Genomic DNA, 17,231 nt, shown 5'->3' with positions numbered 1-17,231 from the left:
TTGGTAGTATGCGTAGGAAAAATTGTGTTCAGCTTTGCCACCGGATTATTCATTTGAACCTTTTCAAAACATTTAAAGAAGAATATCAGTCGATTTATTAGATCATCACGATTCAAATCATGCAAAATATATGCTGTGAAAACCATCGTCTTAGCTGAATGGTGCTTTTGAAAAAGTGGCTGTGGCGCCGGCGCTAATCTATTCCGATAAAAAATTAGTGTCGGTTTGTGAAGAGACGAAGTCGAAACGCACCCATGACTAATAATTTAGGATTTGTGTCGTTCATATACAAAGACTGATTTTACCAAAAATTTTCGCCCTAGTGAGAAATTTTGGCGTTTACCCAATTTTTCTACTTCATGTGAAATACAGCATAGTACTCAAATATAATTTATTCCAGGTTTAAATCCACCGTGTTATTCGAAAGGCTGACACTACGTCATCAATTCTCGGCTTAGTTTTGAAAAACGCATACACAATAACCACAAGATTGAAAAAAAAGTCGTTTCTACTTCCCATCCTAGTCAAAAAATATCCCACGCCCTAATGCGCCGCCCAATGGACGGAGGCCGGACAAAACCTATTTTTCAAATATTAATACTTTTTGTTTTTTTTAAGCTTATGTATTGAATGACATACTATCCAAATTTTGTGACAACCGAATGAGAATTTCATTTTTAACCCTTTCATGCCCAAGTTTTTTGAAAGGCAATAGTCACATTTAGTAGCCTTACTTGTTTGTTGCGAGCAAATCTTGCCTCAATCAAAAGTTATAGCTATTTAAAAACGTTGTTGTTCACAAACAACATGGGCATGAATGGGTTAATAGCAATTTAAACGTCGTTGTGTCAGATAATTCTAATACATTTCATTTTCGAAATCGCATCTATCTTCACTTCAAAAACATATTGCTCTTTCAATTTTAATCCGATTGGAGTACAACTAGTTTCATTTTAAAGGGGCATTTAAAGAACATGTTGAAATGATATTTGCCAAATATGATTCGAATTATGTAATATTATTACAAATATATCTTTAGTGGGTTTATAGAAAATTCTTTATTTACAAATGTATTCTGTACAATCAGGCGAAACAGTTCGGAACGGTCACTTATTATAAATTCTATGGGAAATCATCTCTACTTTTCGAATTTCAAGGTCCCGGAGGGGTTAAAAATCGACATTTTTAAATTCTTGCTGATATGGAGGAGCCTGGTGATTAGTGCTAAATAACAACTGAACAAAACCTAAGCATACTCTTCATGTAGAGATTGAAAGTAGTTTTATCCAATTATTATGTTGTTATTGATACAGCTAATTAGTAAAAAACCATGTATCATACAAATGGTATTATGCTCATAAGAAAGGTTCGATAACACTGTATGGGAAAATTCATCTCATCTTTTATAACTTTTGACATTAAAAATAAGCTCAGCTCCCCAAAACTACCTTAATATGTAATTTTAAGCCAGATTTAGCAGCCTTTTCTGGTTTTGTCCGACTTTTGCTCGAAGACTCGCCACCGCCGATTTTAGCGATCGGCGTCACGCCGCACAGTGGTCGGAAATTGAAAAAATTGGAATAAATTAATAACTCCTCGTGGTTACGTTTTAAAAGTATAGTGTCTTCGGCAAAGTTAATGCTTAGTATCTAGGCCTTCATGTGGTTGCATCAAAGTAGTTTGCAACTCGGCCGCAAGGGCGGCGCTCCACCTAACTGTTTAATGAAGCATGATAGAAGGTTGGTGTCTTCGAAGAAGTTTTAGGCACTGCTATTCTGAGGTACCAAAGGTACCAACAATACAGGAATTAAAGGTTTTGAGATAATGCTCTATTTTTGAAAAATAATTTCAATAGTTGATTTTTACCCATAACTTAACATAACTTCGTGCAGAAATTGATTCAGTCAGAAAAAATACTTAAAGTCAAAGACGATTACAACAGTCACGACAAAATAATAATCGCAAAACATCAAAAATGAGATAATGATAGCTCTGAATAAAGAATTTCGTCAGCTACATTCGACTTTTGCCAGATTGGAAATATGTAACAATAAACAAGAATTATGGCAAAAATTAATTTCCAGTCATGATGGATGCTGCGATTCAAGCTTATAACTCGTTTTTCTCGAAATCAATATTTTGTCACTTAGTCCGTTCTGACTTAACACCGACCATACAGTGTTACAGTCTAAATAATCAAAGCAACCAACACTAATCTTTTACAGTATTGGAGAAAAGCTAGAGCTTTACAACTCAACGAATCTTAAAAAATCTACCACAATGAGAAAATTGGATTCAATCCAAGAACACAAATGTATGGAAAAGTAGTGCTACTAGTTGTCCTTTTTTCTATCACTTATTCCTACCGAAAAATTGTATATTGTATGCTATATCCGGCGGTTTCGCCAGTCGAGTTTGTCCTTCCGATAATTTATGATTGGTTTTTGTTCCATGTAGCTTCAAGGCAGAAGATTAATCTACTCAATTTTCAAGTGGAGATCCATTCGTTGCCCTGTAACGACAATGGTTGGAATTATACACAGAAAGTGTTTCAGGATGGTAGAAAAGAGTCGGTCTGGAGCAAAAAATGTAACATCAGGATTGGCGCGAATTGTTGTAAGCTAATTTTCACTTTCTACTTCTACTTGCTGTTTTTTGTTTCATTCTTTATCGTAGTGCCACTGGGATCGTAGCATCAAGAGGATGTCACGCTGTTACGCACAGCGTTTATAATTTATTGGCTGCAGATATTTGGCTTTCTGTTCCGCTGTCGCTATAACCAGGCGGCCGCAACAAATGTGTACAATTTTAACGAAACACCTGTTTCCAGACGTGCCTCAGCAGCAAGAAAAGATGGGTAGCAAACGTCGTCAACACAAGTTTCAGCTCTAAAACACACTGGAATTTCCAATTTCTTTATTTGTTTTATTGATTCACTGCTTCTTCGTTCGCTAAACATCTTCCAACTGCTGACCTAAACATTGGGAAATCATTTTCTTCCTTCCCATAGTGTGGTTTACCGGAAAAGTGGAATTCGATTCGATCGTTTTACTTTGGGGAATGGAAATTGGAATATATATTTCGTTAAAAGTCGGCAAAAGGTGTGCATCTCAGCGAGATATAATTTATTTCCATTTTTTGGAGACACTTTTTGTTTTAATTTTATTTTCCTATAGGGAATCCTAGATCCGTACATATGATCAATTCCAAATCTGCATAGATCTAGTGCTGAAATCACATTTTTATGAAAACCCCAATGAATTCCCAAATGATTACTAATGATACCAATCGATACCCCGTCAACCTATACCTCCGGATAGTGAGCATGGGCTGCTACAAATTGTCTACCCAGCTAATGTAAAACGGTTCGATTAATCTTTATCAAGTATAAATAGAGGATCACAATATCCGGACAAACGAAGACCAATCCGTGCCAGAAATTGAGAAAAATGAAAGAAGGAATAAACGTTCACTGTAGAATTACCGGCATCTGCCGGCTGGTGTTTGGAATCCGCTTCATATTTTATTCATCGCACGTTTTGCCAAATTTGCTTCTGCTTAAGTCGAATTATGGTGTATTATCCTCGCATCTAAGCCCATTTTTCGACTCTCGAATGGAGAAATGGAAAACAGAAGGTCAAACGTCGCACAACGTAACATTTCCTAATGTAAAATAATTTAGTTATCGCACTGAAAATATAAATTCGTAAAAATAATGAAATAGATCGTGCACTGCACGAGTTCATTCGTCGTTTTCTGCAACGAAATATTTTCGTGCATAGTAAATAGTAGGTTTTGTTCATTTCATGAGCTGAAGAATGGCCGCTCGATAAACGAAATTTTTCGTAAATTTTACCTATTTAGTGTACATTGCTATCGTTGATAACGAAATTATTTTTCACGAATGAAACGAAATGTTTCGTCTATTTTAATTGATGTTTGTATATATTACGAACGACTTCGTTGGTCGCACGAATCATTTTCGTTCATCTTAGAAAAGTTTTCGTATTTATTAGCATTTTTTTCATTCGCTCTTTTAGGATTGATGATTGACAACACCGATTTTTTTAAAATTAAAAGGATCGATCTCGTCAAATCGATTTTATTTCAACCTGCTTATCACTATTGACGGGTTGAAAGATTGTGGTATGAAGAAATGGCAACTTGACGAACGAAAGTTTTCGTAAATTTTACTTATTTGGTGTACGTTGATAACGAAATTATAATTTCGTGAATGAAACGAAATGTTTCGTTTATTTCAATAAATGTTTGTGAATATTACGAACGATTTCGTCGCAAAAAAATCATTTTGGTTTATCTTAGAAAAGTCTTCGTGTCGATTAGTATATTACTTTGGCATTGCTCCGGCAGAATATGCACAGTGGCGGGTCTTCGTACAAAAGTCGGACAAATCGAAAAATGTTGCCCAATCTGGCTAAAAATTACATGCTGAGCTCATTTTTAATATCAAAAGTTATAAAAGATAAGATAAATTTTCCCATACAGTATTATCGAACCTTTTTTATAAGCATAATACCATTTTTATGATAAATCTTTTTTTACTGATTAGATATAACTGAAACTAGATATAACAACAATCTAGTCTAGTTTAGTCTAGTCAACACATACGCAGCCAATACATGTAGGAAGCCTACAAGCCTACAATTTTTTTTCTTGTCTATATTAATGTGTGTGGCACATATGATATGTGACACTACCATTAAAGCGGCCAGGCCAACTGTGCAGCGTACAATGTAGAAGAAGATTCCAAAGTTCAGTTCAAAGGGGTTTTGAGAAATCGCTGGGAGTGACTTAGCTAAAAAGGTTAATGTCACTACTTTGGTCCAGAGATGGAACAGAGGTATTTAGAACTGTCCTGGCTAACATGTCTAGGTTATAGCGCCTTTATTCGCTCTCTGAAATAAAGAAAAAGATCGGAAAGAGCTCACCAATAAATGCAGGGTTCAACATAATATTTCTTCAATATAGCTTCCATGGTGTGTGGCAGCAACTCTTTTCTTCATCGGTCCTGGTAGCTGCCCATTGGTACTGTGATAAGATACTTCGTCCGGGGAAACTTCAGAAAAAGAGCCACCGGTGCCGACAGATTTGCTGGATCCGACTGAAGCTCATGCGGTTCGGCTTCGTTTGTTGATGGTTGATGATTGTTGCGTTGCAACGGAAAATGCATGAAATAATTGGCAATGTCGTGAAGAGGTCATGATTACTAACAGGAATATGCTGGGGTACGCGAGGGTTGAGAGGCATTGGGGTACGGAATGACTTGCTACGCGTCACATACTGAACCGAGCTTAAAAGTTCAAGAAAATATCCGTTTTTCTAGCCGTTTTGCGTGGTTTTTATGAGGTTACAGCAGGTATCTGCTACGCCTCCATGATTTCAAAGCCAACATCTTAAACGTCACGTTAAGGTTGATCTACAATGAATAGAATCGATTCCATTCGACACATATTTGTAGAAGTCGAGTTCGTTTAATTCATTGATGCATCATGGTAAAAAGATTTTTTTTATTCACCGATATGTCCAAAACAACATTTTTCATCAATTAGCGGTCGTACATTTTCGCTTTTTAACAAACAACTAAAAATTGAGTCATGCCGTACCATGCCTGACTAATGAAGATCGAGCTTCGAGCAAAACGAGCAGAACAATTTGAACTGTCAGTGGGGCCCATAATTTGTGTGCCCGCTGAGATGTTGACTTATGTCAGTTCAAGTCAAGTCAGTCAAGAGTCCAGTTTGAGTACTTTGTTTTTTTTTTGTGATTTTTGCGTTGGCCGTCGTTCTGTCCATTTAATAAATTCGGGGCACTGTTCCAAATGCCGTGGTTTGTGTCGTGCGTTTCTCGGTTTATGAAGTGTGAAGAAGTGGATCCTAGAAGCAGATTTTCGCCTAGTTCTGGATCCTGGCCGTAGCACAGGCCGAAGAAACTGTGCAAAGACTGCTGGAGCAGGTATTTGGCGGTCCGTGGGTGTCATATTTGTATTTCCTTTGTTTCTTGATTTTCGGTATTTCTGTGCACACCCCCACCCCGCCCCCCCCCCCGGGGTAAGAGTCCGGGCAAATTAATTAGAAAACCGCTAACACATCTACTTTTCGCGGATGGCGCTAAAGTGTTAGTTGGTAAAGTTTGCGACATCTTCCCATTAAACCGGCAGAGCGATATGCCACACGTAGCATGATATAGAAGATACGACGTTTTCGATATGCTGCTATAGCTGCTCTGAGCGAGGTTTCTTGCGGAATGTCACCCGTAGCACCTGGTTTATCGTTAGTCTTGAGTTGCCTCCAGAAGCCCAGACATGGAACCACATTGGTGAGCATAAAGTCCAGAGTTTATTCCACTTGCCACACTGCACTGCTACAATTATAATGTTTGTCTTGAAAAATCTTGGAGGACCTGTTGAAAAAATGACACGTCTATTTACACCCGCCTACTCAGTTCGACTCAGAATAAAACTATTTTCAATCTCTGCAAAAAGTGTTTATTTACGTTTTATTCAGTTGTTATTTTACACTAATCACCATGCTCCTCCATGTCAGCAGGAATTTAAAAATGTAAATTTCACACCCCTCCGGGCAAAGGGGGCAAAACGAGACCTTTAAGTTCGAGTAGAGATTGTACGAAATACATTTGTGAAACAAGAATTTGCTATCAACCCACTTAAGATGTATTGTAATAATATTAGTTCGAATCAAATTTGGCGTACATAATGAAATAATCACCAAAGTTCTTTAAATACCCTTTCAAATGAAACTAGTTGTGCTCAAATCGGATTTAAATTGAAAGAGCAACATGTTTTTGAAGTGAATATAGATACTGTGATTTCGAAAATGAATCTTATTAGAATTGTGTTATACAGCGATGTTTAAATTACTATTTAAAATCTAATTCTCATTCGGTTATCATAAAACTTGGAGAATATGTCATACAATGCATAAGAAACCTAGGAACAAATAGAAATACCTATATTTGAAACATTGGTTTTGTCCGGTCTCCGGTCACTGTGCAGTGTGGTGGTGTGACAAAAAATCTCCGCCAATTTTTAAAAAGCACGACACATTTATAATATATGTTGTTGTGACTACGACTAACTTTTCAATGTAGGGGTCTCTTATTAAAATATTGAAATAATGGAATGATAGTTTTTAAACGTTAATAATTGTAATTGTTCTGAACGAAATTGCACAATTTTTGCACCAATCAATCGAAAAAATGTTCACCAATTTTATATTAAATTATGAAGTAGATACTATATGATATAAATAATGGATAAACAACGCAAACACAGCACTATGGTACCAAAGTTTCAAAGTTGTATTCAGGAAGATAAAAGTGTTTACGCCCAAACCGTTGGTTTTAGCAATAGGTTTAGTTATAAAGTATGTATGGAAAATTTTCTCGGAACTTTGCTTGCAGTTGAATTGGGGTGGTCCTTGTGGTTATGGTGTTCAAAGTATCAACTTTTTAGATATGTAAAATTCAGCTACATAATGTTCTACAATGTTATAAAGCAATTGAAATAACTTTTCTGAACAAATAATATGGCTATCTTTATTTGTTCATGTGTTATGATTTTTCCAATATTTAACGTAGGGTGGCTCTTAAAAAAATGGTTTTTCATTAATATCTTTTTATATGTTAATTTATCGCATATACTTTGTTCTAGAAGTTTTTAGAACTTTTGTAAATGCACATTTTTGCCGGAACAACTAAGTTTCTATCGCTTTTGTTTGCATAGTTACAGTCGATTTTCAAAACAAAGCTATATATCTTCCAAGATTTCAAATGGATTTTCAATCTGTTAATTTCATTTAAAAGATCGGAACTTTTCTAGTTTTTAATGAAAAAAATGCGGCAGCGTTATTTCTGTAAAACTAAACAAGTTATTTTTAAAAGTAATGTATTTTTTAACAAAAATCATTCATAACTTTTCCAATAAACGAGATAATAACTTTGTTACTTTTGCAAAAATATGCGCAATACAAAGTTCTAAAAGTGCTGCAAACAAAGTATTTACGATAATTCAATGTATGAAATGACACATGAAAAATAGTGATTTTAGGGGTCACGTTTATCGCACAATCTCTTATCACTTTAACAAAAACACTGTTTTTGAGCGACTTAGTGGAATGTTATATTAAACACTTCTACCAATATCTTCCGTTTTAATTCCACTATGATGATCATCATCATCTTAGTGGAATTAAAACGGAAGGCATCGGTAAAAGTGTTTAATTACTAACAATCTATTATGCTGATATCAACTGAGAAATAGTCAATGTGTGTGATAATGCCGAAAGTCACGGAAATACTATTGGATATGTTTGAAAAAAAAACTGTCTACCCAATAACTAAATGTTATTGTTATAATAAAGCCATATATCTATGTGACTTTTTTTCAAATAATTTGAAATATGTCGATTGCACTTATCAAAATCAAAGACCAATCCTTTTCTAAATATTCACAGTTTTTATCAGCAACAAACTTAAATCGAAAATGATTATATTTATCAGCATCTCTTCAGTCAGTCTAAACAATTGCTAGTACGTATATGGAAACAATGCATATAGATATGAATAATCTTTTTATTAAAAAACGTTTTACCAATAAAATCACAGAAAAATTGTGATTTTAGTTGATAGTCCAATCCAATAATTATGCTGAATAAAATTGCCCTGAGAACAAATTTACAACAAAAATAAATCATCAATTTAAATGTTTTTAATCAGTTAGTGCCAAAAATGATTTTCAGAATACAGAACATAGCATCTGCTTGATTCCATGAAAGATATTCGAAAAACTTTCCAAAAAGTAATCGATTTCCCCATTTGACGGTAATAAATGTAAATATCGTGTGCCTTGGTCTAATGGTTTTACGGTATTCGGTCTATGACAAGAAGAAGTATCAGAGTAAGTATACATGGCAATTTACATCTATACTAAGCATCTTACGTTGAATTTGTCAAAATAAATGTCCCAGTATTTTGCTTTAGTTTGCCATGATTTGATTATATGGTTAAAAATTCGGCAAATATTTCATTCAAACAAATATACTTATTAAGTAACATATGAATGAATTTTAAGTGGTTTGAGGATTTTTCTATTGCCCTCCCCTTATTTTCTCGTATATGTAGTAATTTTCACGAGCCAAATAATGATAACCGATCAAGACTATATACTCTTCAGTCCTTATATTATTTTTGTATTACTTTGAAATGAAGAAAAGAGTTCGAATATTTTATCATTTTCCATAAGAAATTCTGCAGTTAGTGTGCTACAATCGACCTAGAACATTTTCATCTAAAATATACCACTGATTTTTTGTGTAGTAGTAAATCGATAAAAAAAGTATAAAATTGTTACAACTGGAACATCAATATCACGTTTAAAGTAATTTTACCAATATAAAGTAGTTCTATTTCTAGTGTGACAAGGACTACAGAGTATGCCTGATAACTGGTAATAAAACAAAACAGCTGGTAAGATGACTTTAATTTTTGAATCACTGTAGTGAAGCATTCGAAAAATTTTGGAAGAAAAATCGACATTGAAACTACTCCAATATGACTATTCTCCCAACCCATCAAAATCTCGAATTAAGCCTCGGATGAGTCGCATGGATGGTTTTTTCCTGAACTTTCCAATATCGTCGATTTTTCAATATTAAATTACTGCCAATAATCAGGTGTGCCTATAAGTAATTAAAACCCATCGACGAATAGCGGAGTTATAAGCGTGTAAATTTTACATAGTTTCGTTACATAGGAGATTTTTTAGATTTTAGAATGCTAGCTTTCCCCAGATATTGGAGTAAGACATTTTGAATGTCGAAATGTATGAATTTTTCAAGTGACCCAGTGTTTTCGTCTACCAAGCTTGTAACCAAGGAATGGTAGAGCAGAAATCAAAACTAACTTATCAACCTGCCTACGCTACGAAACAGAAGAGTTTTTCTGCAGCGACTTTTTGTGTTTGATCTTCTCGCTGGCAACATTGATTGCCCTCTGCTTCTCGCTAAGCTGGACTTCAACGTTCCTGGTAGGTCTCTGCGGAGAATGGACTTCTTTCGGCGCTCTACTCATCGCACGCAGTACTGCCAGAATAACCCGGTAGATGTTTGCTGTCAGCTCTTCAATAGCGTTTTTCATCATTTTGACTTTAATTTAAGTAGAGAAATTTTAAAATTGAAAATAGGTTTAAGTTAGTATAGTATTTCAGTCTGTACAAAAATTATTAATTCGAAGACAATATATATTAAATAGCTAAATAGTTATTTTCAACAACAATTTCGCAAAAAAATAATTTGAAGACGAATAATTCAAAAGAGTGTTGCATTTCTCTTAAAATATAAACTGTCGGATGCATGAAAAAATTGCGTCTGATCAATAAACAAACTCGGTTGAAATTTATTCAAGCTATGTAAAATTTTATCAATTATTTATCTCGTTTATATTTTTTTTATTTATTAACAGTTTAAGGCCGAAGTGGCCTGTGCCGTATACAAAAGATTCCTCCATTCCACTCGGTCCATGGCCGCGCGTCGCCAGCCACGCAGTCTGCGAAGGGTCCGCAAATCGTCTTCCACCTGGTCGATCCATCGTGCTCGCTGCGCGCCACGTCTTCTTGTACCGGTCGGGTTGCAATTGAGAACCGTTTTCACCGGGCTATTGTCCGACATTCTGGCTACGTGCCCGGCCCACCCTAGTCGTCCGATTTTCGCGGTATGACAGATGGGTGGCTCCCCCAACAGCTGATGCAACTCATGGTTCATTCGCCGTCTCCATGTGCCGTCTTCCATCTGCACTCCACCGTAGATGGTACGCAGCACTTTCCGTTCGAAGACACCAAGTGCGCGTTGGTCCTCCACGAGCATGGTCCAGGTCCCGTGCCCGTAGAGAACTACCGGTCTAATCAGCGTCTTGTAGATGGTCAACTTCGTACGACGGCGAACTCTGTTCGACCGAAGTGTCTTGCGGAGGCCAAAGTAAGCACGATTTCCTGCCACGATGCGTCTACGAATCTCTCTGCTGGTATCATTGTCGGCGGTCACCAGTGAGCCCAAGTACACGAACTCTTCAACCACCTCGATTTCGTCGCCACCGATGCAAACTCGAGGCGGGCGGTTCTCATTCTCTTCTCGTGAACCCCTTCCTATCATGTACTTTGTCTTCGACGTGTTGATGGCAAGTCCGACGCGCTTGGCTTCTCTTTTCAGTCTGATGTAGGCTTCCTCCATCTTCTCAAAGTTTCGTGCAATAATATCAACGTCATCGGCGAAGCCAAGTAGCGTTTATATAGTTGAACCAGTTTTGAGAATGCCTTTATACCTATGATCCATATCTTGAGCTGTAATTTCTTTTCAGATAAATCGAGCTGGTGTTTATCCTTAAGTAGGAATTCGACATTATAGGTTGCATAGTTTTTACTTCGAATAGTTCATCTTTCTGGGAGATCCTCAAAAACCTCCTGGTCATTCTCCTAACTCCTCATTCTGCAAATCTACCTTATCCACGCTGTTGCAACAAATTCTTGGCGCATTACCATTTTTTAATTTTTTACTCATGAGCTGAAACAATAGAACATCCTGACGAAAATTGACACAAAAATTAATTTGTCTTTTATGCTTACTTGAAGTTATCAGGTTCTTAAAATCATACTTAGTTCGCTGGATTATGCAATTATCCATGCGATGTAAATCAAAAAGATCAAATTTTGTAATCATTGTTTTAATTTTAATTGATTCAGACTAGGTTTCTATCATTATATTTCTCTCGGTTTGTTAGGAAACAAGACTTGATATTTCAATCTGCACTCGGAAAATATATTTTTCCCCGCGGACCCCAGCAACGACTTCACGAGCCCCAGGTTGAGAATCACTGCTTTAATACATCCACGGGCTGAAGCAATTTAAAATAATCGTTGTCTTGTTTGAGGTGGATTGCGATTGCGTGGCATTTTTTAGTTTGATGGGGAGTGATGAACCATCGCAAAAAGTGGGAGAAATGGAATATTTTTGAATTTTTTTTCGAGTTATAAAAGCTAAATTTTAAGATGTTTCTAAGCTAATGGTGAGATGAAAAAGTGGTCTGATTCGCAATGAGCCGGCGATAACATGATTCGTACAGTAGAAACATTTAATGGTAGTTACCACATTTTTACAATTTATATCATAGCGGGTATTGACGGTTCCCTACAAATTTTAGCCTTACATAAGTTACGATATTACGATATTACACGTGATTGTTTCCAATCAAAAATTTTCTACCCATGACACTTGACAGTGCGTAGGGAAAAATTAAAGTACTTTAATAATGTAAGCCATTGGCGGATTCAGGGAGAGGGTTTTAAGTTAGTTTCAATTTTATATCTGCTTAAATTCAAATTTAAAATCATTTCAAACCAAATTTGACCACCAGAACTGATTTTCATTAAATGTGTAGTGTTTCGTTTGCAATCGTGAATACCGTCTGAAAAAGGGGTTTCTAGGCGCTCTAAAGTTTTCCCGTCACCGCACGAGAGGTGTGACGAGAAGCACTGACGTCACCGCACGAGAGGCACGGCACAACCAGTTGAAGTGACTTCGCGCGCGTCGGTTCCTGGACGGATAATCCGAAATTATTCTCAGTATGACCATCAAACTTGAGGATTATATGTTCAGATAGTATAGCTATCGATTAAAGGAAAAAAAGAAAAATCGATTTTTTGAAAGTTGTTCTTAACTGAAGCGATTTTACACACATACGTAAACACAGAATAACTTCAAATTGAAACCTACACCATAAGTTTATTTAGTGCATATCAAACGTCATTTATTTAGAATATAACCTGAAGGTTATTGTAATGAGTAGCCATATTTTCGACCAAACAGACATTGAGGATTTTTAAATACTATCTGAATCATATAAAAGACTTTTCCTAAAAAAATTCTCAAATGTACGAGCAAAACAATATGAGTAATACTGCGCATGCGCTGCAGAGGCCTGAACCGCTTCTATTCAAAAATCGAAGCAGGAATACCTATAACATTGAAATGTTTCTGCAGCTGCAATGTTTCCTTTAAAATGATCTGATTTCATAGTACATAGAAATCACTAGACTAGACTAATTGCGAATATTACCCATAAATCAAAAATCACAATATTATTAAATGAAGTAGAACTTATTTAATGCTAAAAGCTAAAATTGTGACTTTAAGAAACATCGCTCCTAAGACCCAATGCAATCAAATGCCTCTATTTTGTCGTTTTATCAGTGAAAGAATCGAAAGCCCTATAACGATCGATCATTTGTATTTCAAATTATTAGTTCAATAAACTAGAGAACTGTAAGTAGCCGGGCATCTGAGACCCCTTGCCATTTTGAGGGTTAAAAGGTTTTCCATAATATACGAACAATAGTTAATTACGTTAATTTTGAAACAACTAAACAGCTAAAAACTATATAAATTTAATTAAGAAATGAGTAGCAATTTCGATTTGAGAAGCAGTACGTGATAAACTTGCGCTGCAGTGTAATAGGAATTTAAAACGTAAATAGGTAAAGAATTCAATTTATCCGATGTAAATTAATGACATACGTCTTGTGATTTTTCATTCAAAAATATCAACGAACGACTCAGTGACGAAGCTTTTTGTAGAACATCTCTGAAAAAACGTAATTTACGTGGTAACCATCCATTCAAAACCTACGTTGAGTTTTTGAAATAACATTTTGATTAAGGGGGTGTTTAGTCATAAAAAGGCGGAATTTTTCGTGAAAAATAGCAATTTTTATTTAAAATGAGTAAAAGAACCCTTAATTGAAAATTTATCTCTAAAACTCAACGTAGGGGTTAGGTATTTTTTACATAGAATGTTTTTGCAAAGTTTGAAAGAAATCGGTTAAGTAGATTTTAAATGGCAGGTAACACTGCAAATCATGTTTTTCCAGAGACATTCCACAAAAAACTTCGTCACCGAGTCGTTTGTCGATATTTTTGTGAAGAAAAATTACAGCATGTTATTGCAATGAGAATTTACAAAAGTTTTGACCAATTCGCTTCACGCAAAGTTCTAAAAAAATCGCAAAAAAGTGTTTTTTCACGCTGAAGCCCCTAACTATACCCCCCTTCCCCCTCCCTTAAGCAAAAACTGTCAATATACTCAACCGATCTTCGCATAAATCGAGAGATTACTACAGAAAACATAGAAGCATCGATTGCCTTCTTCGAAAAGCTTCTACCATTTATAAATTTCAAGATACCAACCTTAAACTTTAAAAATCGTTTGCTTGAAACTATCGAGATAGCAGATAGACACTTACTAGATTAAGATGCTCAGCAGGTGATTGTGATTTTTTTCTTTGAGGGAGTTTGAGCAACCGACCTTGCATGCTTGCACCTTGTTGCAGCAATTGGGTTTTTTTAATTTTGAATAAGGAGGTTTTAACCTTGGGGTCATTCACATCTTAACATGGTCGGTGTTAAGTCAGACCGGACTAAGTCGCAAAACTTCAAAAAATGAGATAATGACAATACTGGATAAAGAATTTCTTCAGCTACATTCAACTTTTGCCAGATTTGAAATATGTAACCATAAACAAGAATTATGGCAAAAAATAATTTCCAATTATAACGTAGAGAATGCTGAAATTCAAACTTCAAACCCGTTTTTTCGAAATGAATATTTTGTCACTTAGTCCGGTCTGACTTAATACCGACCACATCTGAATGACAATGTGCCGTTTTCTCTGCAAATGGAAACACGGAATTCATTATTTCGTTAGTTTACTGTAATCATTGCGTATCAAAATTGATTTCAATCTCCGAGAAAGATTTGTTTAATACCTGTGACTTCACATGATAATACAGGTACAACAGTATTTTAAAAAATAACTCTATACGGTTAGTCAAGCTATATAAAAATAATTGGTGGTGTAGGTTGTGCCCAGGAGCCTCTCATATTTGTATATTTTTAAGGAAGTAAGTAAAGATAATTTTGCCCCGGCCAGCCGTGTATCGTACAGTTGCGGGTCCTCGAACAAAAATCGAACAAAACCAAAAATATTGCTTAATCTGGCTCAAAATCAAATGCTAGGGTATTTTTGGGATGCTGAGTTCATTTTTAATGTCAAAAGTTATAAAAAGTGTTTTAAGTGAAATATTTTTTCCATACATCGAACTTTTCTTATTTAATTGAAAAAGATATATTCTATTATACCTATTAATTTGGGACACAATGAATAATAAATACAGTAAAGACTTGTTCTTCAAAATCACATGGTGTATTTTAGGCTGACGAAATGTGGGTATTGACTAAATCGAGACATACTTCCTTCTTTCTTTATAATAAACTGAAGCTGTTAAAACATTCCCTTGGTGTAGTCTCATAAGCATTTCCGATTAATTAATATAAAATTTCTTTTAAAGAGGTCTTTCAGTGAAAAATCTAAAAAAGATTGAGCCTTTTTATTTTTGTATATTTGCATCTTTAAGATAAGAAAAATATGCCCAAGAAAAGATTAGCTCGAATTCAGCCTTGTTCACCTACTAGAGCCCACTAAACATATTTTCATATGGGGCTGACAAAATCGGGGGCTTCATTGAATTATAATAGATAAGCAGTATTCGAAGAAGTTTCTGGTGGATGCGTGTAGAACGACTATGTTTCTATTCACTTGGAGTGGCGGTTTGGTGAAAATCGATCAAATTTTTCAGAAAATAGTACCAGGCCTCGTGTCTTTAGCAAATTTGTTGAGATTGTCTTTTAAAACAACTTTGTTTAAGGTATGAATACTACGTGTAGGGAGTATATCGAGCTATAAAGTGATATTTACGAAATGTTCTTAAATCCACTTTGTATAGAATGTAAATTTTATTGTTTATAAACTTTTAAAGTATTCGAGATGGTGTCTTCAGTAAAGTTATTAGCGAAAGTAAGAGCTATAAATTTGTTGAAGGTATTATTTCAATACAATCACTTGAAAGAAAATTTATGAAAATATCTCACTTGTATGGGGAATAATCAGCAAACACACAGTATCAAAAGAAAAGGCATATTGACACTATTGATCTAAAATTATCCGTTTTGGCTTTAATTATATATTGCATGTTTCTAGACTTATTTCTAGCTATGGAATATAATATAAATCTTTCGTCCGAATTCAATGTTAAATATCTTTTTTGATATTAGTCCGATTTCAACAAAACTTAGCTCGTTGGAATGGTATTAGTATAAGCTGTCTGAATATTTATGAAGTGCCTATCTATTTTGTCAATTTCGACAGTTAATTTCAAAAAACTGAAAACACTTTTTTTCACATTCAAACATTCATATCTTGGAAACTAAACCTCAGAATCAAAAACAAATTAATAGTGTTCTGTCTTGGTATTAGGTCTTTCATTTGAATTTGGTTTAGATAAGACAGGATTAGCCATTGCTGAAAAACACGAATGAGAGTTTGTCCATTGAATACAAACGAGTACACATTGTTCCAAATCGTCGATCTGAGTCGATCAGTATATAAGACTCTGCCCTCCGGAACTCGGAAAAAAAATCTTGAAAATTGGAGCGAATTCTATACATTTCATTTATAACACATGTCAAATTTCTATAATTGGAACAAAAATATCTTTAGAACAGGAACGATTCCTTGGAAGAATGTTGCGCTATTTACAAATTATTCACAAAAAAATCGCATAAAAATGGTTATTTTTATAATGTAGTCCCAAAATTGCATTATGATTGTCAAAATAGCATATCGTTAGAAAGGTCTATTCTTTTTCTTCCCAGAAATTTTTAATCGGATGAGAAATTACAACGCATCCAAATTTGTGGTGCTGAAGTAAAATGGTTTTAGCTGCAAATCAGGATTTTGACAGTAAAGATATTAAATTGTTTAAAGATGGTTTTGTGTTGTATTTGACTAGACCTACATTATTTATTAGATCGCTTTAAAAGATCATTGATTTTTTAAATTTTTTTGTACCGCATTGGTTTGGCAACATTGTTTATATCATCGCACTCCAAAAGAAGCTCAGGCCATCATTAGAAGTTCTGCAAGGTGAGGTAGCACAACATTCGCAAAATGTTTTAATTTCTCGTAAAACGAAATATTTCTTTATCGCATGTTTGGAATAAACGGAACGCCAATGGATATTAGGAAAATTTTAGAAAAATCGAATCAACCCAGTCAACAAGTTTGTTCCAAACGACAATATTTAATTTTG

At 35.1% G+C, this 17,231-nt stretch overlaps 1 protein-coding gene across 1 annotated transcript in view; it reads right to left on the bottom strand.

Annotated features, from left to right (window-relative positions):
- Positions 1 to 17,231, bottom strand: part of LOC131687327 (uncharacterized) — an 83,836-nt gene that overhangs the window by 65,166 nt on the left and 1,439 nt on the right. The window lies entirely within an intron of this gene.

Source organism: Topomyia yanbarensis, chromosome 3 (assembly GCF_030247195.1).
Source record: "Topomyia yanbarensis strain Yona2022 chromosome 3, ASM3024719v1, whole genome shotgun sequence".
Taxonomy (NCBI): Eukaryota; Metazoa; Arthropoda; class Insecta; order Diptera; family Culicidae; genus Topomyia; species Topomyia yanbarensis.
This window is presented reverse-complemented; position numbering and strand designations above follow the sequence as displayed.